The sequence below is a fragment of the Henckelia pumila genome, chromosome 3, assembly GCF_033568475.1.
Source record: "Henckelia pumila isolate YLH828 chromosome 3, ASM3356847v2, whole genome shotgun sequence".
Lineage (NCBI taxonomy): Eukaryota > Viridiplantae > Streptophyta > Magnoliopsida > Lamiales > Gesneriaceae > Henckelia > Henckelia pumila.
In genome coordinates, this window is record NC_133122.1 from 186,784,709 (window position 1) to 186,806,873 (window position 22,165).

Here is a 22,165-nt window from a genome sequence, read left to right on the forward strand (position 1 = left end):
AATGGTTATATAAGCTCAAGGAATACTCCACAACAGAAGAGAAGGTTAAGTATAAAGCTTGACTTGTAGCTAAGGGCTACTCACAAATTGAAGGGATATACTTTAATGAAATCTTCTCTCCATTGGTCAAACACTCTTCAATAAGGCTGATCTTGGCTATAGTAAATCAATTGGACCTGAAATTAGAGCAGCTAGATGTCAAAATAGCTTTCTCGCATGGTGACCTTGAGGAAACTATACTTATGGAACTTCCAAAGGTTCATCACTATAAAGATGCTGGAAATAAAGTGTTCTTGCTGAAAAGATCTCTATATGGACTCAAAACAAAGCCTCGTAAGTGGTGCAAGAATTTGGATGAGTTCATGGAAAGAATAAACTTCAAGAGAAGTTGCTATGACAGCTCTGTTTACTATGAGACAGAAAATAATCACCCTAAGACATACCTCTTATTATATGTGGATGACATGCTTATAGCAAGCAAAGACAAAGAGGCAGTGAAGGGGTTGAAGAATAAACTAAGCTCAGAGTTTGAAATGAAGGAATTAGGAGAGGCTAAGAAGATATTGGGAATGGAGATTGACAGGAACAGAGTAAAAATGACACTCTTTATGAATCAAGAGAAATATCTTATCAAAGTATTGAAAAGGTTCAACATGGATGAATCAAAGGCCACTTCTACTCCTTTGGGGCAACACCTAAGGTTGTCTTCACATCAGTATCCAAGCAGTGAACATGAAAAACAAGACATTATGAGTGTTCCATATTCTAATGGAGTAGGAAGCATCATGTATGGGATGGTCTGTAGTAGGTCGGATCTAGCTCATGCTATCAGTGTGGTATCTCGATTCATGGTAATTGGTAAATCCTGGAAAAGATCATTGGGAAGCACTGAAGTGGATTTTAAGATGCTTAAAAGGCTCAGCAATTCTCGGACTCATGTTCCGGAAGCAAGAAACTTCAGTAAGGCCAGTAAAGGGATTTGTGGACTCGGATTATGCAGTAAATGTAGACACAAGAAAGTCTCTTACTGGTTTCATCTTTACTATTTTTGGAACATCAGTGAGTTGGAAGTCTATGTTACAATCTGTGGTAGCACTCTCTACCATAGAGGCCGAATACATAGTGGTGACTGAGGCAATCAAGAAAGCACTTTGGCTCAAGGGACTTGTGTCTGAACTTGGTCTAAAGCAAGAGAGAGTAACTATCCATTATGATAGCCAAAGTGCAATACATCTATCTAAACATCAAGCCTTCCACGAAAGTAGGGATGACAATGGGTCGGGTCCCACATTGAACCCGACCCGGCAAAGCGGGTCCAGGGTTTGGCCGGACCCGCCCCGCCAAAAAATATATATATTAAATATAAATATAAATTATATATGTATATATATTAACAATATATAATTATATTATTTATATTACATAATCAATACTTTATCCCTAATTTGAGTTTATAATATTTTAGGATTTAAATAATTTTAATATATTATGATATTTTTAATATGAAAATATAGTATTATGATTTTTCCTTAGTTATTAATTATTATTTAAATTAAAATGATATATTTTAACTTGTAAAAACATTTTTTTATCTTAAATATTATTAATATAAATTTGAAAAATTAATTTAATAATAATTTGTTAATTTTTTAACTTATTTAAAATTTTATTTAATATAATTTAAATTATATTTTATTTGGCGGGTCCAACGGATCTAACCCGGATTGGACTCGCCGGGTCCGCGGGGCGGGGCGGGTCCATGGGGAGGCGGGGTAGGTCTCGGGTTTGCCCAAACCCACCTCGAACCCGCCCCGTTTCCATCCCTACATGAGATCTAAACACATAGATGTCAAGATCTATTTTGTAAGGGATATAATTGCAAAAGAGGAGGTGGAGCTACAAAAGATCAAGACTGAAGATAATCCAGCTGATGCCTTAACCAAAGCACTACCTCAATCCAAGTTCAAATACTTCCTTGACTTGGTTGGGGTGGTGGGAAGGACTTAGACATAGCTTGATGAATAGGAGGGAATCAACTTATTGACAAGGTGGAGATTTTTAATCGGATACAAGTTGATTCATTTGGGACAAAGGATTTTATTTGAGTATGAGCCAAAGTTGAAGGTTGTCTCGGTGGCCAAGGGACTATCCAATTCTAAAACCCAACATGTTCAAGTAATTCAAGAAAGCCCATCTAGATGAAAGAGCCGTTGGAGCTGTGACCGGCTAAATCGGTGTGATATAAATCTAGTGGCAAGCGTACCAGGTCAAGTAATAGTAAAGTGGACAGAGAGTCTAAGTATCGATCCCACAAGAACTGCAGCCAAATCTCAAAAATTAATTATTTAGCTTAATCTAGACAAAATCATAAAAAACAATTTGATTTAAATAAAATAAGAATATAAAATAAAAACTGCTTAAGAAATAAGAATAAAAATAACTGAAGATAAAAATAATTAAAACAAAGACAACCAAGACACGCGTAGGTACCGAACAAGTCATGTAACATGTAGTCGATTCAGGACTCAGATTTAATCTTAGATCACGGGAATTCTCCTACTTGTTCAAATGTCTATTTCTAGAACAATCAAACCTATTCAAATATTGATGAACTAATCTTTCGTAATTCTAATAAAATTTGAATTCATTAAATATTTGTAAAAATTCAGTTTACATCCAAACCGCACACTGAAACCGAATTCTATTTCTAGTCGGTTTTACAATATGTTAATTATCAGAGTGATCAAAATCAATACCTCATTTGTCGACTTGAAATCAATTAACATGCAAGCAAACAGTTGATCAGACTATTCACAAGACAAATATAAATCTGACAATCAATAAAATAAAATCAACTCTGAAAAATCTCAAACAAACATCCAAGTTTTCTACATGAATTTGTTCGGCCGAATCACGCCGTCTTGGTTGAAAATAAACTACTCAATAATTGAAAACAATATTCAAAAATAAAATAAGAAGAATAAAAGAAAAGAGAAATCTTCTCTCCCAAGCCTTGTAGCCACCTCCCTTGCGTTGTCTGTGTTCTGGAACCTCCGGACCCTCAAACATATGTTATATCTTCTATATATATGGTCCGGAACGCCTACCAATTAATTTCCTTTCAAAACAAGGAATTTTCGGAAAAAATCTGACGCCAGAACATGCGCGCGCACGGAATAGGTCTCATTCGCGTGCGCGCGAGCTTGATTCTCGCGCGCGCGCAGTACATTAATTCTGCTGCGAGCAATGATTTTGAAAAATTCATATCTCAAGTTCTAGCCGTCGGATCGAGCTGAAATTTGAACAAAAGCTTCAAAATATCTTGAAAATTATTCTGAACAGTGGAGATCGGATTTGGATATTTCTAAAATGAAATTTGATTTTTTGAACAAAGCTGCTCCGTAATTCACTCTTCAACAATTCATTTTCCTACAAAATTAACCCGAGGAGTGAAATACACACACATGCACTAAAACACATAAAAATACATAAAACCAATATGAATGCATACAAAATAGATAAAAACCTATCACAAAATAATGCACACAAAATGCACTTATCAATACCCCCATACTTAACTCTTGCTCGCCCTCGAGCAAGACATGCAAAAATAACATGCAAACAAAAACATAAGTGAGGACGAATCATGAATGTGCACAACCTCCAAGAAGTTCAATCACAAAACAAAATCACACACGCTCTCAACTTTTCATAATACACCTTCGGTTTAACGTGAACATGTGTGTGTGAACTGTCATTCTAGTTTCATACAACTTCGACCGAATTCGTTTCAAAACTGCTTAGCGACCTATGACAAATTAGTGCAAGTTTCACTCTTCAAGTGCCCATTCCTTCCAACGACTTCTAGACTAAACCCACCTCCCTTGAGATAATGAATTACACACCTTCGGATTTTGCACCCGGTATTGCTTTAGCCCCAATAATTACCCGCTGACTTAGCTATAACTGGCTAGGATACAAAAAATATTTTTCTTTTTTTTTTAATCCCCTCGTCTATAGCCCGAATGGAGCATCAACCCCATTTTATCCACAAACTTAGCTACGGAACAATGATTAGGATTTCAATCATTGTCCAAGCCCGGATGGAGTTGTAAATTTTTTTTTTCTAGGTGCGCTCAAGATCATAAGTGTAAACTAGATCCTCATCAAAATTCATAGAACACAATCAAGATCCACAAACCACCTATTGCCATGCAATGGTCAAACAGACAGAAACTTCATCAAATCTATCGTTACACTCCACTGGTTTAACACAAGTGCTTATAAATATTCACAGTTCAACCTACAGTTTCTCATGTCAAGTCAAGAGAAATTTTTTTCAAAAATCCAAATTTTTTCAAATAAACTTCATCATTATTGGCTATTATGGCTCATCCTACTCATGAAAGACAAAACAAACAACAAAAAAATAGACTAGATGCAAACAAACACAAAACATGACAGATGCAACACAAACATAACAAACAATGCAATAAACTAGTCTACCCCCATACTTATCCAAAGAATTGCCCTCAATGCTTCAGTACAATGAACATAATGAATAACAAACACACAAATGTAGAGACGAACAAAAAACACAATGAGAACAAAAATAACACTCCCCTGGTTTTCGATTCATCCTCTTCCTTCTTGACAGTATCAGCTGGGACAGCAGCAGCAAACTGTGTATATCGGCAGGCTCGGCAAACTAGAATGGGAAAAAAGTAAAAATTAAATAAAAAAAACAAAAACCAAAAATAAAATAAAAAACAAGGGAAAGAACACTGGGTTGCCTCCCAGTCAGCGCTAAATTTAAAGTCTAATGCCCGACTATGCAGAAGCAACCATCAAAAAGCGGCTGTCGCCCATAGTAAGAATCATACGACTCTACGTATGGGTCTTGATTTCCTTCGCCCTCAAGCTTGGTGTGATATATACTTTGTAAGCTCGTCGGTCCAACAAAACTTGGTCTGAAATTTTTCTTTTGGAAGGAGACTCCGAATCTAGGCTGAAGCACATAGAGGATGGAATATGCTGGAGGTGGCGTCAATGACAAGAAAGAATCTTCTAATGGTGTAAATGGAACGACCATTGACGAGGTAAAATATGTAGCCTTGTATGTTTCTTCCTCCTCCATTGTCACTTTTGATTCATCCTCACAAGAAGATTCCTCAAAAATTATTTCCTCATGCTCTGGCTCAATTACTTCACGCTCTTGGCAGATCTCAGAAACTGGTTCTCTATGAAGCGCAATCTGTTCATCCAAAAGACTCAAAAATTTGATGCGAATTTCGAAGAATTGGTTTGTCTCTTCCTTCATTTTCACAAAATTCTCCAACTGAGCTACATGATCTTCAAAATACCCTACACACTCTTCTTGATGCTCCGGTGGTTGGTTCGCAAAATTTGTGGAGTTGAATTCTGGAGGATATTTGTGACTCCAACCTTGCAATGAATGATCACAATGCCAATGGTAGTCGAAATCCACCATATCATTTAACAAGTGCATAGCACTGTCTTCATCTCTTCTGAACAGGTGACTGCTAGTGGACAAAGCTCCATAATCCACCCATCTTCTTGTAGTCTCATCCAAACCACCATAAAAAATTTGAGTGAGCGTGTAGTTCGAAAATTGATGACATGGAAATATGTTCGCCAATTCATTGAATCTCCCCCAAACAGCATAGAAAGGCTATGAGTATTGTTGGCCAAATCTTGTGAACACCTGTCGATGATTGATAAGTGCATTTTGTATGCATTATTTCATGTTATTTTTATGTCTCTTTTGTGTGCATTCATATTATTTTTATGTGTTTTTATGTGTTTTAGTGCATGTGTGTGTATTTCACTCCTTGGGTTAATTTTGTAGGAAAATATATTGTTGAAGAGTGAATTGCGGACCAGATTTGTTCAAAAAATCAAATTTAATTTTAGAGAGCTCCAAATCCGATCTCCACCGGTCAGATTAAAGTTCACGATGTTTTGAAGCTTCTGTCCAAATTTCAGCTCAATCCGACGGCTATATCTCGAGATATGAATTTTTGAAAATTGTCGCTCGGCGCAGATTTCTTGTACTGCGCGCGCGCGAGAATCAAGCTCGCGCGCGCGCGAGTTTCGTGATCAGATCTCTGTTTTTAACTTCTGCGCGCGCGCGAGGCCTATGCCACGCGCGCGCGCATGTTCGGGGGTCATATGTGTTCCGAAAAATCCTTATTTTGAGAGGAAATTAACTGGTAGGCGTCCCGGACCATATATATAGAGGATATAACATATTTTTGAGGGTTTCCGAAGCTCCAGAGCGCAGACAACGCAAGAGGAGGCGGCTACAAGGCTTGGGAGAGAAGATTTCTTCTTTCTTTTCTTCTTTTTATTTTTATTTTTGAATTATTGTTTTTAATTATTGAGTAGTTTATTTTCAACCAAGACGACATGATTGGGCCAAACAAATTCATGTAGAAAACTTGGATGTTTGTTTGGGATTTTTTAGAGTTGATTTTATTTTATTGATTGTCAGATTTATATTTGTCTTGTGAATAGTTTGATCAACTGTTTGCTTGCATGTTAATCAATTCCAAATCGACAGAGGAGGTTTTGATTTTGATCACTCTGATAATTAACATATTGTAAAACCGACTAGAAATAGAATTCGGTTTCAGTGTGCGGTTTAGGTGTAAACTGAATTTTCACAAATATTTAATGCATTCAAATTTGATTAGAATTATGAAAGATTAGTTCATCAATATTTGAATAGGTTTGATTGTTCTAGAAATAGACATTTGAACAAATTAGGAGAATTCCCGTGAATTAAGATTAAATCTGAATCCTGAATCGACTACATGTTACGTGATTTGTTCGGTACCTACGTGTGTCTTGGTTGTCTTTGTCTTAATTATTTTTATCTTCAGTTATTTTTATTCTTATTTCTTAATCAGTTTTTATTTTATATTCTTATTTTATTTAATTCAAAATCCTTCTATTATTTTGTCTAGATTAAGTAAAATAATTAATTCTTGAGAATTGACTGCAGTCCCTGTGGGATCGATACTTGGACTCTCTGTCCACTTTACTATTACTTGACCTGGTACGCTTGCCAGTAGATTTATATCACACCGATTTAGCCGGTCAAGTTTTTGGCGCCGTTGCCGGGGACTGTTTAGTTGATATTAGGATAGATTATTTGCTTGAGGCTAGACAATTTTTTTTTTATTTCTATCTTTTCGTTCTTTTCGTTTTTTTTTATTTTATTTTTATTTTGATTTTTTTTCTTTTCTTTTGCTTGTGAGGTACTTGGAGATGGATCATCATCAGGTGTTCACAAGGTTTGGCCAGCAATACTTGGAGCCATTCTATGCTGTTTGGGGGAGATTCAATGATTTGGCGAACAGATTTCGATGCCATAAATTTTCGAGCTACACCCTCACTCAATTTTTTTATGGTGGTTTGGATGAGATTACAAGAAGTTGGGTGGATTATGGAGCGTTGGCCACTGGCAGTCAATTGTTTAGAAGAGATGAAGACAGTGCGATGCACTTGTTAAATGATATGGCAGATTTTGACTACCATTGGCATTGTGATCCTTCACTGCAGGGTTGGAGTCACCAATATCCTCCAGATATCAACTCTAAAAATTCTGCGAACCAGCCACCGGAGCATCAAGAAGAGTGCATAGGGCGTTCCGAAGATTATGTGGCTCAGTTGGAAAATCTTGTGCGACAGCAGACAGAGTCAAATCAATTTTTAGAAAGCCGCATAAGTCTTTTGGATGAACAGATTGCGCTTATTAGAGAACCAATTTTGGATATCTGCCAATTGAGTGAAGTAACTGAGCCAGAGCATGAAGAAATCATTTTTGAGGAATCTTCTTGTGAGGATGAGCCAAACATGATAGTGGAGGAGGAAGAACCATACAAGGAGAGAGATTTTACCTCGTCAGTGGTCGTTTTATGTACACCGTTAGAAGATACTTTTTTGCCATTGACGCCACCTCCACAGTATTACATCCTCTTTGAGCTTCAGCCTAGAATCAGAGTCTCTTTCCAAAGGAAAAATTTCATGCCGAGTACTGTTGGACCGACAAGCTTAAACTGCAAATATCACGCCAAGCTTGAGGGCGAAGAAATTCAAAACCCATACGTAGAATCGTATGATTCTTACTATGGGCGGCAACCGCTCTTTGATGGTGGCTTCTGCATAGTCGGGCTATAGAATATAATTTTAGCGCTGACTGGGAGGCAACCCAGTGTTTTTGCTTTTGTTTTTATTTTGTTTTTTTTTATATTTTGTTTTTATTTGATTTTGTTTTCTTTCCCATGCCAGTTGGTCATGCCTGCCGATATATCTAGACTGATGCTACTGTCCCAGCTGATGCCGTCAAGAAGGAAGAGGATGAAACGAAAACCAGGGGAGTGTTATTTCTGTTTTCATTGTGTTTTTGTTCGTTTTGAATTCTGTTCATTTGTCTGAAGCATTGAGGGCAATGCTTTGGATAAGTATGGGAGGGTAGACTAGTTTATTTCATTATGTTTTGTATTTGTGTTGCATAAAGTTCGTTTCATGTCTGTTTGCATATAGTGTGTTTTTGTTGTTGTTTGTGTTGTCCTGCATGGGTAGGATGAGTCATGATAGCCAATGATGATGAAGTTTATTTGAAAAAATTGATTTTTGAAATTTTTTATGCTCTTGACTGGACATGAGAAACTGTAGGTTGAACCGTGAATATTTTTAAGCACTAATGTTAGACCAGTGGACTGTAACAAAAGATTTGATGAAGTTTTTGTCTGTTTGACCATTGCACGACAATAGGTGGTTTGTGGATCTTGATTGTGTTCTATGAATTTTGATGAGGCTCTAGTTTATACTTATGATCTTGGGCGCACCTAGAAAAATTTATATACAATTCCATCCGGGCCTTGAAAGGATTAAAATCCTAAAAAAAAAAAAATCAAATTTAAGGCTAAGTATGCGGATTCAATGGGATTGATGCTCCATCCGGGCTATAGACGAGGGGATTAGAAAGAAAAAATAGAATGATTTTTCGTATCCTAGCCAGTTATAGCTAAGTCAGCGGGTAATTATTGGGGCTAATGCAATACCGGGTGAAAAATCCGGAGGTGTGTAATTCATTATCTCAAGGGAGGTGGGTATGTCTAGAGATCTTTGGAATGAATGGACACTTGAAAAGTGAAACTTGCACTTATTTGTCATAGGTCGCTAAGCAGATTTGAGACGAATTCGGTCTAAGTTGTATGAAACTGAAATGACATTTCACACACACACGTTTACGTAAAACCGAAGGTGTATTAAGAAAATTTGAGAGCATGTCTGTGTTTTATGTTTTGTGATTAAACTTCTCGGAGGCTGTGCACTCTCATGAATCATCCTTACTTATGTTTTTGTTTGCATTTTGTTTTTTCATGTCTTGCTCGAGGGCGAGCAAGGTTTAAGTATGGGGGTGTTGATAAGTGCATTTTGTATGCATTATTTCATGTTATTTTTATGTCTATTTTGTGTGCATTCATATTATTTTTATGTGTTTTTATGTGTTTTAGTGCATGTGTGTGTATTTCACTCCTTGGGTTAATTTTGTAGAAAATATATTGTTGAAGAGTGAATTGCGGACCAGATTTGTTCAAAAACTCAAATTTAATTTTAGGGAGCTCCAAATCCAATCTCCACCGGTCAGATTAAAGTTAACGATGTTTTGAAGCTGCTGTCCAAATTTCAGCTCAATCCGACGGCTAGATCTCGAGATATGAATTTTTGAAAATTGTCGCTTGGCGCAGATTTCTTGTACTGCGCGCGCGCGAGAATCAAGCTCGCGCGCGCGCGAGTTTCGTGATCAGATCTCTGTTTTTAACTTCTGCGCGCGCGCGAGGCCTATGCCACGCGCGCGCGCATGTTCGGGGGTCATATGTGTTCCGAAAAATCCTTATTTTGAGAGGAAATTAACTGGTAGGCGTCCCGGACCATATACATAGAGGATATAACATATTTTTGAGGGTTTCCGAAGCTCCAGAGCGCAGACAACGCAAGAGGAGGAGGCTACAAGGCTTGGGAGAGAAGATTTCTTCTTTCTTTTCTTCTTTTTATTTTTATTTTTGAATTATTGTTTTTAATTATTGAGTAGTTTATTTTCAACCAAGACGGCGTGATTGGGCCAAACAAATTCATGTAGAAAACTTGGATGTTTGTTTGGGATTTTTTAGAGTTGATTTTATTTTATTGATTGTCAGATTTATATTTGTCTTGTGAATAGTCTGATCAACTGTTTGCTTGCATGTTAATCAATTCCAAATCGACAGAGGAGGTTTTGATTTTGATCACTCTGATAATTAACATATTGTAAAACCGACTAGAAATAGAATTCGGTTTCAGTGTGCGGTTTAGGTGTAAACTGAATTTTCACAAATATTTAATGCATTCAAATTTGATTAGAATTATGAAAGATTAGTTCATCAATATTTGAATAGGTTTGATTGTTCTAGAAATAGACCTTTGAACAAATTAGGAGAATTCTCGTGAATTAAGATTAAATCTGAATCCTGAATCGACTACATGTTACGTGATTTGTTCGGTACCTACGTGTGTCTTGGTTGTCTTTGTCTTAATTATTTTTATCTTCAGTTATTTTTATTCTTATTTCTTAATCAGTTTTTATTTTATATTCTTATTTTATTTAATTCAAAATCCTTCTATTATTTTGTCTAGATTAAGTAAAATAATTAATTCTTGAGAATTGACTGCAGTCCCTGTGGGATCGATACTTGGACTCTTTGTCCACTTTACTATTACTTGACCTGGTACGCTTGCCAGTAGATTTATATCACACCGATTTAGCCGGTCAATGATCCATCTCCATGCAACTCACAAGAAAAAGAGAAAAAAAAAATTTAAAAATAATCAAAGGAATGAAAAAAAAATGTCTAGTCTCAAGAAAATAATCTATACTAATATTAACTAAAAAGTCCCCGGCAACGGCGCCAAAAACTTGACCGGCTAAATCGGTGTGATATAAATCTACTGGCAAGCGTACCAGGTCAAGTAATAGTAAAGTGGACAGAGAGTCCAAGTATCGATCTCACAGGGACATCAGTCAATTCTCAAGAATTAATTATTTAGCTTAATCTAGACACAATCATAAAAAACAATTTGATTTAAATAAAATAAGAATATAAAATAAAAACTGCTTAAGAAATAAGAATAAAAATAACTGAAGATAAAAATAATTAAAACAAAGACAACCAAGAAACACGTAGGTACCGAATAAATCATGTAACATGTCGATTCAGGACTCAGATTTAATCTTAGATCACGGGAATTCTCCTATCTTGTTCAAATGTCTATTTCTAGAACAATCAAAACTATTCAAATATTGATAAACTAATCTTTCGTAATTCTAATCAAATTTGAATGCATTAAATATTTGTAAAAATTCAGTTTACACCCAAACCGCACACTGAAACCGAATTCTATTTCTAGTCGGTTTTACAATATGTTAATTATCAGAGTGATCAAAATCAATACCTCCTCTGTCGACTTGGAATCGATTAACATGCAAGCAAACAGTTGATCAGACTATTCACAAGACAAATATAAATCTGACAATCAATAAAATAAAATCAACTCTGAAAAATCTCAAACAAACATCCAAGTTTTCTACATGAATTTGTTCGGCCCAATCACGCCGTCTTGGTTGAAAATAAACTACTCAATAATTGAAAACAATATTCAAAAATAAAAATAAAAAGAATAAAAGAAAATAGAAATCTTCTCTCCCAAGCCTTGTAGCCGCCTTCCTTGCGTTGTCTGCGTTCTGGATCCTCCGGACACTCAAAAATATGTTATATCTTCTATATATATGGTCCGGAACGCCTACCAATTAATTTCCCTTCAAAACAAGGAATTTTCGGAACAAATCTGACGCCAGAACGCACGCGCGCGCGCAACAATAAAAAACAGAGATCTGTAACTCCGATTCGCGCGCGCACGAGATCGATTCTCGCGCGCGCGCAGTACAATAATTCTGCTGCGAGCGATGATTTTGAAAAATTCATATCTCGAGTTCTAGCCGTCGGATCAAGCTGAAATTTGGACAGCAGCTTCAAAACATCTTGAATGTATTCTGAACATTGGAGATCAGATTTGGATCTTTCTAAAATTAAATTTGATTTTTTGAACAAAGCTACTCCGTAATTCACTCTTCAACAATTCATTTTCCTACAAAATTAACCCGAGGAGTGAAATAAACACACATGCACTAAAACACATAAAAATACATAAAAACAATATGAATGCACACAAAATAGATAAAAACCTATCACAAAATAATGCACACAAAATGCACTTATCAAGCTGTGACCTGTTTCAGTTAAAAAGGCTTCTGAGAAGAATTGGATAACAGAAACTAAGAGATCTATTAAGAGAGAAAGAGGTGGAATCCAAGATCAGAGAAGGGTGGATACTGAGAATCATAAGGATCGAGAGGAACCAAAACTCTGTAATCTTTGTTATTGCTTTGTAGTCGTTTGATCTTGGAATAACTGTTGTAACTTGTGATCGGATATTTCCATTAATAAAGAGTTTGATCCCTCCCCGTGGATGTAGGCAATTCAGTGTCGAACCATGTAAATCTCTTGTTGATTATTTACTTGCATTTCATTACTCTTCTTGTTCAATTGCGTGAGGTTTATTTGCTGCTTAGTTGCTTCTTGTGCAATCGAGTGTGAATCTGGACTCTTATATTGGAAAGTGAAGTTGTGGTTCTTTGTGATTAGAGTAGGCTTCTTGGTTGGATTAAGTTGAATTCATAACAGTTCATTACATGATAATTATTTTAGATTAATCTACTAATTGATCGAGATATAAATGAATAGTTAGTGAAATGATTTGACGTCTCATCATGAATTAATAATAAAAAATTTTCGAGCAAATGTTATATCTCAGTGTTGTCAACACTTCAACATAAAGCGGAATAAATTAAACTAAATAGTAAATAACACTTACTCGAAAATTTTTAATTATTAATTCATGATGAGACGTCAAATCCTTTCAAGTGGCATCAGAACCATCACTTGACGTTACCAGGGGCGGATCTATGTGTGGGCAAAGCTGGGCTTTTTTCCAGCAGCTATTTTGGCCAAAATTTGTAATAGTTCAGCACTTAATTTTTAAATGATCCAAATATAAATAATCTTAGCCTATTATCGAAAGAATTAATGAATCTATTTTATTTCTTAGCATAATATTGAAGGAATTAGTTAATCTGTTTAGTTTCTTAACAAAATCTAAATTTTTTTTTCCGTTTGTATTAAATATTTGAGAGATTATATTATTTGATAAAATTTGGGTGCGATGTTTTAATGTTATTGTTAATTTTATGTTGGAATTATTAATTAATTTTTACTCAATTTATTTTAATATTGTGTTGAATATTTTGTAAGAATATTTTGTCGTGTGTGTTGGAAAGTAGTTATAAAGATGAAATAATGAGTATTTGAGTTATTTAATTCAATGGTTCATTGGCTACTTTGTAGTCAGACTGGACAATTATTTTGTGTGAATTATTTATTATATCTGGAGAAAACTTTTAAAAATATATATTGGGAGAACCACAACAATCGAAAGTCGAAAGAAAATTTTGCCCACCATATTGAAATACCATATCCCGGAATGTGTCACCGACCATCGAACTTGGATGGATCCAACTATGCAATCTGGAAAGTAAAGGTGCGAGTTTACGTCAAATCAATTGATGAAAAAGCGTGACAACGTATTTTAAATGGCTGGAGTCCACCAAGGAAAACTGATGGTGTGAGGCCTCGGGTTTGCTAAACTCAACTTAGGGTAATTTAATACATAAACATGCTTGAATAAAAAATGATACAAAATATTCAAAGCATAATTTAATTTTTTTTTTTACAAAAATACACGGACTTCGTGCACAGGTTCGTACATTAACCTGTATTCGAATTTCTAAGGCTGAAAAGTACACAGACCCCGTGCCACATCCGTGTCCGGGTCCGTGCGAATCAATAACACTAAAACTCCAAGTTTCTACACGGACTCCTTGCCCTCTCTGTGCCTAGGTCCGTGCTTAACATTTCAAAATTTATGAAGTTACTGCCTCAACACGAAGTCACATGGACCCTGGAAAGGAGGTATGCACGGGTTCGTGCCTTGATTTTATTTCAACAATTACAAATGCGAGAGTACACAGACCCATGCAGGAGGCATGTACAAGGTCCGTGCCCTGCTAAAAAAATCAAAACTTCAAATGCTTCAAATCTGGAAAATGGCATGAACAAAGACATATATTCCTCAACAAGCCTTTACATATAATACATGCATTCAACCACCACTTTAGTTATCTGGAATACATGAAATCTCGAGCCTAAAAGAGTATTCAACGAGCAAACATATACATCTCTTGTTTCCTGACATGTTTGATAAAGGCTAAGAACATGCCATCTTGTTAACAAAACAAAACCCGAGTCCCACGTCTAAGAATCTAAATCGAGCTACCCACGTCAGTTCTGACCAGATCCTGCCCCACCTGTTGCCATTCACACATACAAAACAAAGCAATAGTCGGATAACTTCGGTGAGAATATAATTTTCACTATAAACAACATACATGCAAACTAAATAAAGATAAATGCAATGCATGTATGAATCATGGCTATCAATCTGCTATCAAAGAAATCTCGGTACTTGGGATCCCGGGGAATAAAATCTCAAGCAAACCACCGAATCTACCAATCGAGGTGGTGTCAAGTATCTCAATCCCCTAACTTTGGTGCAACCATAGTGACTCATCTAGCTCTGGAAGTAAATCTACATTCCGTGCCACTCATCTATAGCCCTCCAAACGTCTTTTACAATCTAGGTCATTCGGTCGTCTATGCTTTTCAGGTTATGGCTCAAGATGAATGCAACATAATCTTGATGCATTGGATATAACCATAAATACAAGACATGTTAATTCAAGCAACCAAATAAACATTTAAGCAACAACTAAGAATATAAAACAAGCAAGAGCACACAAGAATTCAAGTATGTGATTTGGGAATTCGAGAATCATATCTATCTCGAATGTTCTGTCTCATCTGAATTACTGTTGATTTATACCTTTTCTCTTTAATCTTTAAGGCTCCAAATCTGGACAATTCAACAACAAGAAACACATATAAAACTCTGCTCAACTCCCAAATCAATCTTCAAGGTAAAAGTGACTTCAAACCTTGATCAATCTTCTATTGGTTCAAATCTGAAATGTCGAGTCGTCAAGCTTCACTACCAATCTGAAATGAAGTGATCACAATCAAGAAACATCAGAAATGAACTCAAATCATGTTCAGCTCAATCAACAAGACTCAAACGAAATCAATTCTTGAACCGACGGCGTAACGTTTATAAATCGGTAACCGAAACTGAAATCTATCAATTCTATCAATAAAATACAACTCAAATAAATCTCATATCAGCTCAATATTATAAAAATATCATCATATCAGTAGGCCTAGGTTTCGAATAAAGCTGTAAAAATCATATCAATTCTAAACGACATCCGTTCTTCGATCCGACTTTGATATATGCATACTTCTAAGCTCAAGAACACATAACTATCATCAATTCTGAATTCTACCAACAATACCATTTCGAAATATGCCGGATGAAAGAGAAACTTACATCACTTTGTATCTCTCGAAGAGAGGATTCCAAAACTAGGCTCTGTTTTAAAATCGGACGACCTGATCTTACCAATCGGAGCTTGAAGATAAACTTTCCAAGGAATAAGATGAAGTTTTCGACCTTATCTGCTGAAAATCTGATGGAAATATACATGTTACACGCTTACAAGCATAAGAAGCCATGTGTCCCACTAAAATCTCAAAAATTGCACTTTGGTCCCTGAATTCTTGCATATTTGCAAATCAGTCCTCGGTAACTCTTTTTAATTAAATTTCAATCTTAAATAATTTAAGAATATTAGAATTTAAATCTAAACTCCAAAATTCTCAAATAAATATTCTCGGATTAAAATTAAATAATCTCGGGCCTTACAATTCTCCGCCTCTAAGATATGATTTCGTCCTCGAAATCGCATGCAATCTGTACGCATATAAGATAAGAGAATAACATAAAACTGAATAAGAACTCACATCAGTTAAATATCTCAGGAAAGCGCTGTCTCATATCTTCTTCAGCTTCCCAAGTAGCTTCTTCAACTCCATGTCGACTCCACTGGACTTTAACCAATGGAATAATCTTGTTTCTGAGTTTCTTTTATTTGCGATCAAGAATCTGTATTGGTTGTTTGAAATAACTCAGAGTCTCATCAAGTTCTGCTTCATCAGGTTGAAGAATAAGAGATGTATCAGGTTGATATTTTCGGAGCATAGAGACATGAAAAACATCATGAATTCCAGAAAGAGATGGAGGAAGAGCGAGTCTATAGGCAAGATCACTTATCTTCTCAAGAATCTGATAAAGTCCGATAAATCTCAGAGACAACTTTCCTCTCTTGCCAAATCTTAGTGTGCCTCTGAAAGGAGAAATCTTCAAGAATACTCCGTCTCCCTGATCAAAACACAGAGGTCTACGTCTAACATTCACATACGTGGCTTGTCTATCTTGAGATATCTTCACCCTCTTCTGAATAAGCTGCACTTTCTCTGTCACTTCTCGGATCATATCTGGCCCAAATTCTTGTACCTCTGAGACATCATCCCAATATATAGGAGATCGACACTTCTTTCCATACAATGCTTCAAATAGAGCCATCTCAATACTCGTCTGATAGCTGTTATTATAAGAGAACTCTACAAGTGGTAGGGAATCTTGTCAATTAGTGCTAAAATCTAGCACTACAACTCTAAGCATATCCTTAAGTGTTTGGATAGTCTGCTCTGACTGTCCGTCTGTCTGAGGATGATATGCTGTACTCAGGTGCAATTGAGTACCTAGAGCTTGTTGCAAACTGTGCCAAAAATGAGATGTAAATCTAGGGTCTCGATCTGAAACGATAGATTTAGGCACACCATGCAATCTTACCACTTCTTTGACGTAGATTTCTGTCATCTGATCATGTCTATTTGTCATCTTGTACGGAATAATGCATGTTGATTTCGTTAACCTGTCAATAAATACCCAAATGGCATCGCAACCTCTGGATGAACGTGGTAGCTGGGTAACGAAATCCATGGAAATATGATCCCACTTCCATTCTGGAATAGATAAGCTATGCAGTAGACCACCTGGTTTCTTCCTTTCTGCTTTGACCTGTTGTCAATTCAGACATCGAGACACAAATGTCATGACATCAGATTTCATTTGTTTCCACCAATACTGTTTCTTAAGGTCATTGTACATCTTTCTGCTACCAGGATGAATACTGAATCTACTGCTATGAGCCTCTTTCAATATCTGTTGTTTCAAATCTGAAACATCTGGCACAACAATTCTATTATTCACAAACAAAACATCATCAACACTAACCTGATATTCTGATTGATGTCCTGATCTGACCATCTCAATCGACTTCCGAATATTCTGATCATTCTTCTGTGCTTCTTTAATTCTTATTAACGGTTCTGGCTCAGCTTGAATAGCACAAAGTATGATAGACTGTATATCTGTCTCAAATACCAATCCAGAAACACAACAATCTTCTACCAATCGAGATACACATATCGTAGATAAGGGAAGAACATACCTTTCTACTTAAGGTATCTGCAACTGCATTTAACTTCCCTGAATAGTATTTAATCATGTAATCAAAATCATTCAACAAATCTAACCATCTTCGTTGCCTCATATTCAATTCAGACTGCGAAAAAAGATATTTCAAGCTTTTGTGATCAGAATAAATTTCAAACTTCTTACCGTATAGATAATGTCGTCATATCTTTAGAGCAAATACAATGGCTGCCAATTCAAGATCATGAATTGGATACCTGGTCTCATGTGGCTTCAGCTGTCTTGAGGCATAAGCAATGACATGGCCTCTCTGCATAAGCACACATCCTATTCCCATGTGAGAAGAATCACAATAAACAACAAAATCACCAGTACCTGAAGGAATCGTCAAGACTGGTGCACTCGTCAATATCTTATTCATCTCAAGGAAACTAGCTTCACAAGATTATGTCCAAACATACAGTGCAGTCTTTCTGAGTCAGTTGAGTGATAGGCTTGGCAATGCTGGAGAAATCCTGGATAAATATGCGATAATATCCTGCTAAGCCCATAAAACTACGTATCTCTAGTACAGATGTTGGTCTAGGCCAATTAATCACAGCTTCAACTTTACTTGGATCGACTGAAATTTCATCACCTGAAATGATATGTCCAAGAAATACGACTCGATCTTGCCAAAATTCACACTTAGACAATTTCGCATATAACTGTTCTGATCTCAACGTTTGCAAAATAATTCTCATATGCTCAGAATGATCAGTTCGATTCTTAGAGTAGATAATAATATCACGATAAAAATAATGACAAAGTCATCCAAATATTTCTGAAACACCCTATTCATCAATCCCATAAATACTGCTTGAGCCTTTGTTAATCCAAAAGGCATGACAATAAATTCATAATTTCCATACCTTGTTCGGAATGCAGTCTTAGGAATATCTTTATCTCTAGACCATTTTTCTCTGATTGATTATTTCTGAAAGTTGTGTGCATGCTATAAAATCATCTGTTTATTTTTATTTTTCTGCAAAATTCTCAAAGTTTGATTTTCTAGATAAAGTTTGGACTATTTTAATTACAAGCACTGAATATTTTCATTTTACTCCCTGTGGGATCGATATCTGATTTTATTACTATATTAAAACTTGACACTCGTACGCTTACGAGTAATTTTCACAAGTTTTTGGCGCCGTTGCCGGGGAGTAAATTTTGATTATTTTTTAGTCTTGTTACCAATTAGTCTAGATTTTAATTTAGAGTTTTTTTTATTTTATTTTAATTTACTAATTGATTTCTTCTTATTTTTTAATTGCAGTCTATGCGACGATCTCAAAGTGCAAATTCTTTACTGTTTGATCCGGAGATCGAGCGCACTGCACGTGCTTTAAGAAGAGCTAGAAGAGAAGAAATTAAGAGAATGGCTGAACAAGAAGCACAACAAGCTCCCCTGGTGCCAATTAGAGATCACTTCAGGCCGAAGATCCAGACTCACTATTCTGAAATAGCTCGTGGAACTATCAATGCAAATAATTTTGAGCTAAAGCCGGCGTTGATCAACATGGTTCAACAGAACCAATTTAATGGGAGCGCCACTGCTGATCCTCACCTACATCTACGCACTTTCTTGGAGATAACCGATACGGTAAAAATTAATGGTGTTCCTGAGGATATTATTCGTTTACGCTTGTTTTCTTTTTCTCTCAGGGATCAAGCAAGAAGTTGGTTGCAGTCACTGCCTTTAGGGAGCATTACTACTTGGGAGGGGATGGCAGAAAAATTTATTGCAAAATATTTTCCTCCTGCCAAATCCACCTAGTTGAAGATAGAGATCAGCACATTCAGGCAGATGGATTCTGAACAGCTATGCGAGGCGTGGGAAAGGTACAAAGAATTATTTAGACGTTGTCCTAACCATAATTTTGTAGATTGGGAGCAGATCGAGTGGTTTTACAACGAACTGAATGCACCTACGAGGATGAATGTGGATTCTGTGGCTGGAGGTACTATTTTTGCAAAGGACCATGTACAGGCCTACGAGATGCTGGATCAGATGACGATCAACAGTTTTCAATGGTCATCTGATCGTACGGGAGTCAAGAAGCCAGCTGGAGTGTATGCAGTGGATCCTCTCACATCTATCACTGCCCAATTATCTGCACTGACTACACAGGTAGCTTCTTTGAATAAGATTAATGTTGCAGATTCAACTGTAGTTGAAGGATCACATACCCCAGAGGAAGTTAATTATAGCCATCCTAATGGCTACCGAGGTTATGGATCTTACAGAGGTAACCCTGCCCCTAATACTTACCATCCTAGCTTGCGAAATCATGAAAAGTTTTCTTATGTTAACAACAACAATGTGTTGAATCCTCCGGGGTTCAATACAAACAAGGATGAGGGTAAGCCTTCTTTGGAAGATGTGGTTAGTACTTTTGTGCAGGAATCAGGTAAGAAGATGACGAGAACTGATTCTCGCCTTGACAGCTTAGAGACGCACATGGCCAACATGGGTGTTGTACTTCAATCCATGGAAACTAGCATAGGGCAGTTGGCGAACGCACTGAAGGATAATAACACAGGCCAGTTTCCGAGCAACACTGAGGTAAATCTCAAGGAGCAGTGCAATGCCATAGAGTTGAGGAGTGGAAAAGAAGCTGGAGTTCAAGAACCTGCTATTGAAGAGGAGAAATTTGAGAAGCAAGTCGAAGAGAAGGAGCTTAAAACTGAGACGAAACCGATGTACAAGCCTCCTCTTCCCTACCCGCAGAGGCTCAAGAAGAAGGCGTTGGATGAGCAGTTCTCCAAATTATTGGAGATGTTCAAGAAAATTCACATCAACATCCCCTTTGCTGAAGCTTTGGAGCAAATGCCGAACTATGCGAAGTTCATCAAGGAGGTGATGTCCAAGAAGAGGAGGCTGCTAGAGAACGAGGTGGTCAATTTGACTGAAAAGTGCAGTGCTTCAAAAGAAGATGCCACAAAAGCTTAAGGATCCAGGGAGTTTTACTATTCCTTGTTCTATTGGCTCTTCTTATTTTAATAATGCACTTTGTGATTTAGAAGCCAGTATTAATTTAATACCATTATCTATTTACAGGGCCTTGGAGTTGGGAGACATGAAATCGACTAAGATTTCATTGCAATTGGCGGATCGGAGCATTACATATCCCCTAGGAATTGTTAAAGATGTTCTAGTCAAGGTGAATAAATTTATCTTCCCAGCGGATTTTGTGATCTTGGATATTGAAGCAGATCATGCTGCTCCGCTGATTTTTGGACGCCTGTTTTTGGCTACTACTGATTCCAAAATAGATGTCAAGAAGGGTGAATTATCAATGGGTATGGAGTACGAACGAGTGGTCTTCAACTTATTCACGAAAGCACCCAATCCAACCATTGAAGAATTGTGCTTAATTGAACCGGTTGTGAAGTTGGAAAGTTGTCCAAGAGCTGATTTTGAGGTTGAATCAAAGAGTAAAATGCCAAATTTATCGACGAAGAAAACCAAGAAGAACAAGAAAGCAAAATTTAAAAGGCGGTTCGTAGAATTTATTTGGCGAGTTAAAGAGAAAGGGAAGACTTAACACCGGTGAAAGTCGGGCTGACGACTATAAACCAAGCGCTTTTTGGGAGGCAACCCAATTTTTTTTTTGTTTTATTTTATTTTATTTTATTTTTTTATTCAATTTTTGCTTTAATTTTCATTTTTGTTAATTAGTTAATTTTTATTTTTTGAATGCATTATTGGGAATTTTGGAGGTCTGACATTATAAAATTGTTGAATCTTCTTCAGGATTTTAGAGCTTTGGCAGAAGGTTGTGCGCGCCCGCTCATCACCTATCAAGCGCCCGCCCTACTCCTCTTGAGCGCCCGCGCACACGTTTCGCTTCAGTTATTGAAGAACAATGCACTACCTAGCGCTATCGCGCAGCTCAAAGGCGCTACATTAAGCGCTATCGCGCTCACCAACCGCGCACCACCTCCAAGCGTTGACAAGCTCCCATCCGCGCCAGCTTCAGCACTATTGCGCTCACCAGCCTGCGCTTTCCATAGCGCAATCAGGCTCTACACAGCGCTATCGCGCTCCAGCCTCCCCAACGGCGCATAACCTTGCACCAATGACTTCCCATATGCGCTTTTTATAGTGCTAACGCGCAACCACCCCCCCATCTGCACAAGTTCCTTGAGCAACCGCCTTAGCCATCCGAAACTGAGCAACCCAAGAATATATGAGCGATAACACTTCAATCTATTTCACATTATGCGCGTTTGAGCCTCCACAACAGTGCAACCCCACCACTTCCATGCGCCATCCAGCTTTCCATTTGTGCTTTACTCAGCGCTATCGCGCTTCTCCATGCACAAACAAATCCCAATAGCGCAGCCGACCTACACTCCACCATGCGCAATTGAGTTTCTTCTTGTGCCATTCTCATCTGCGCTAACATCCATGCACCACAGCAGC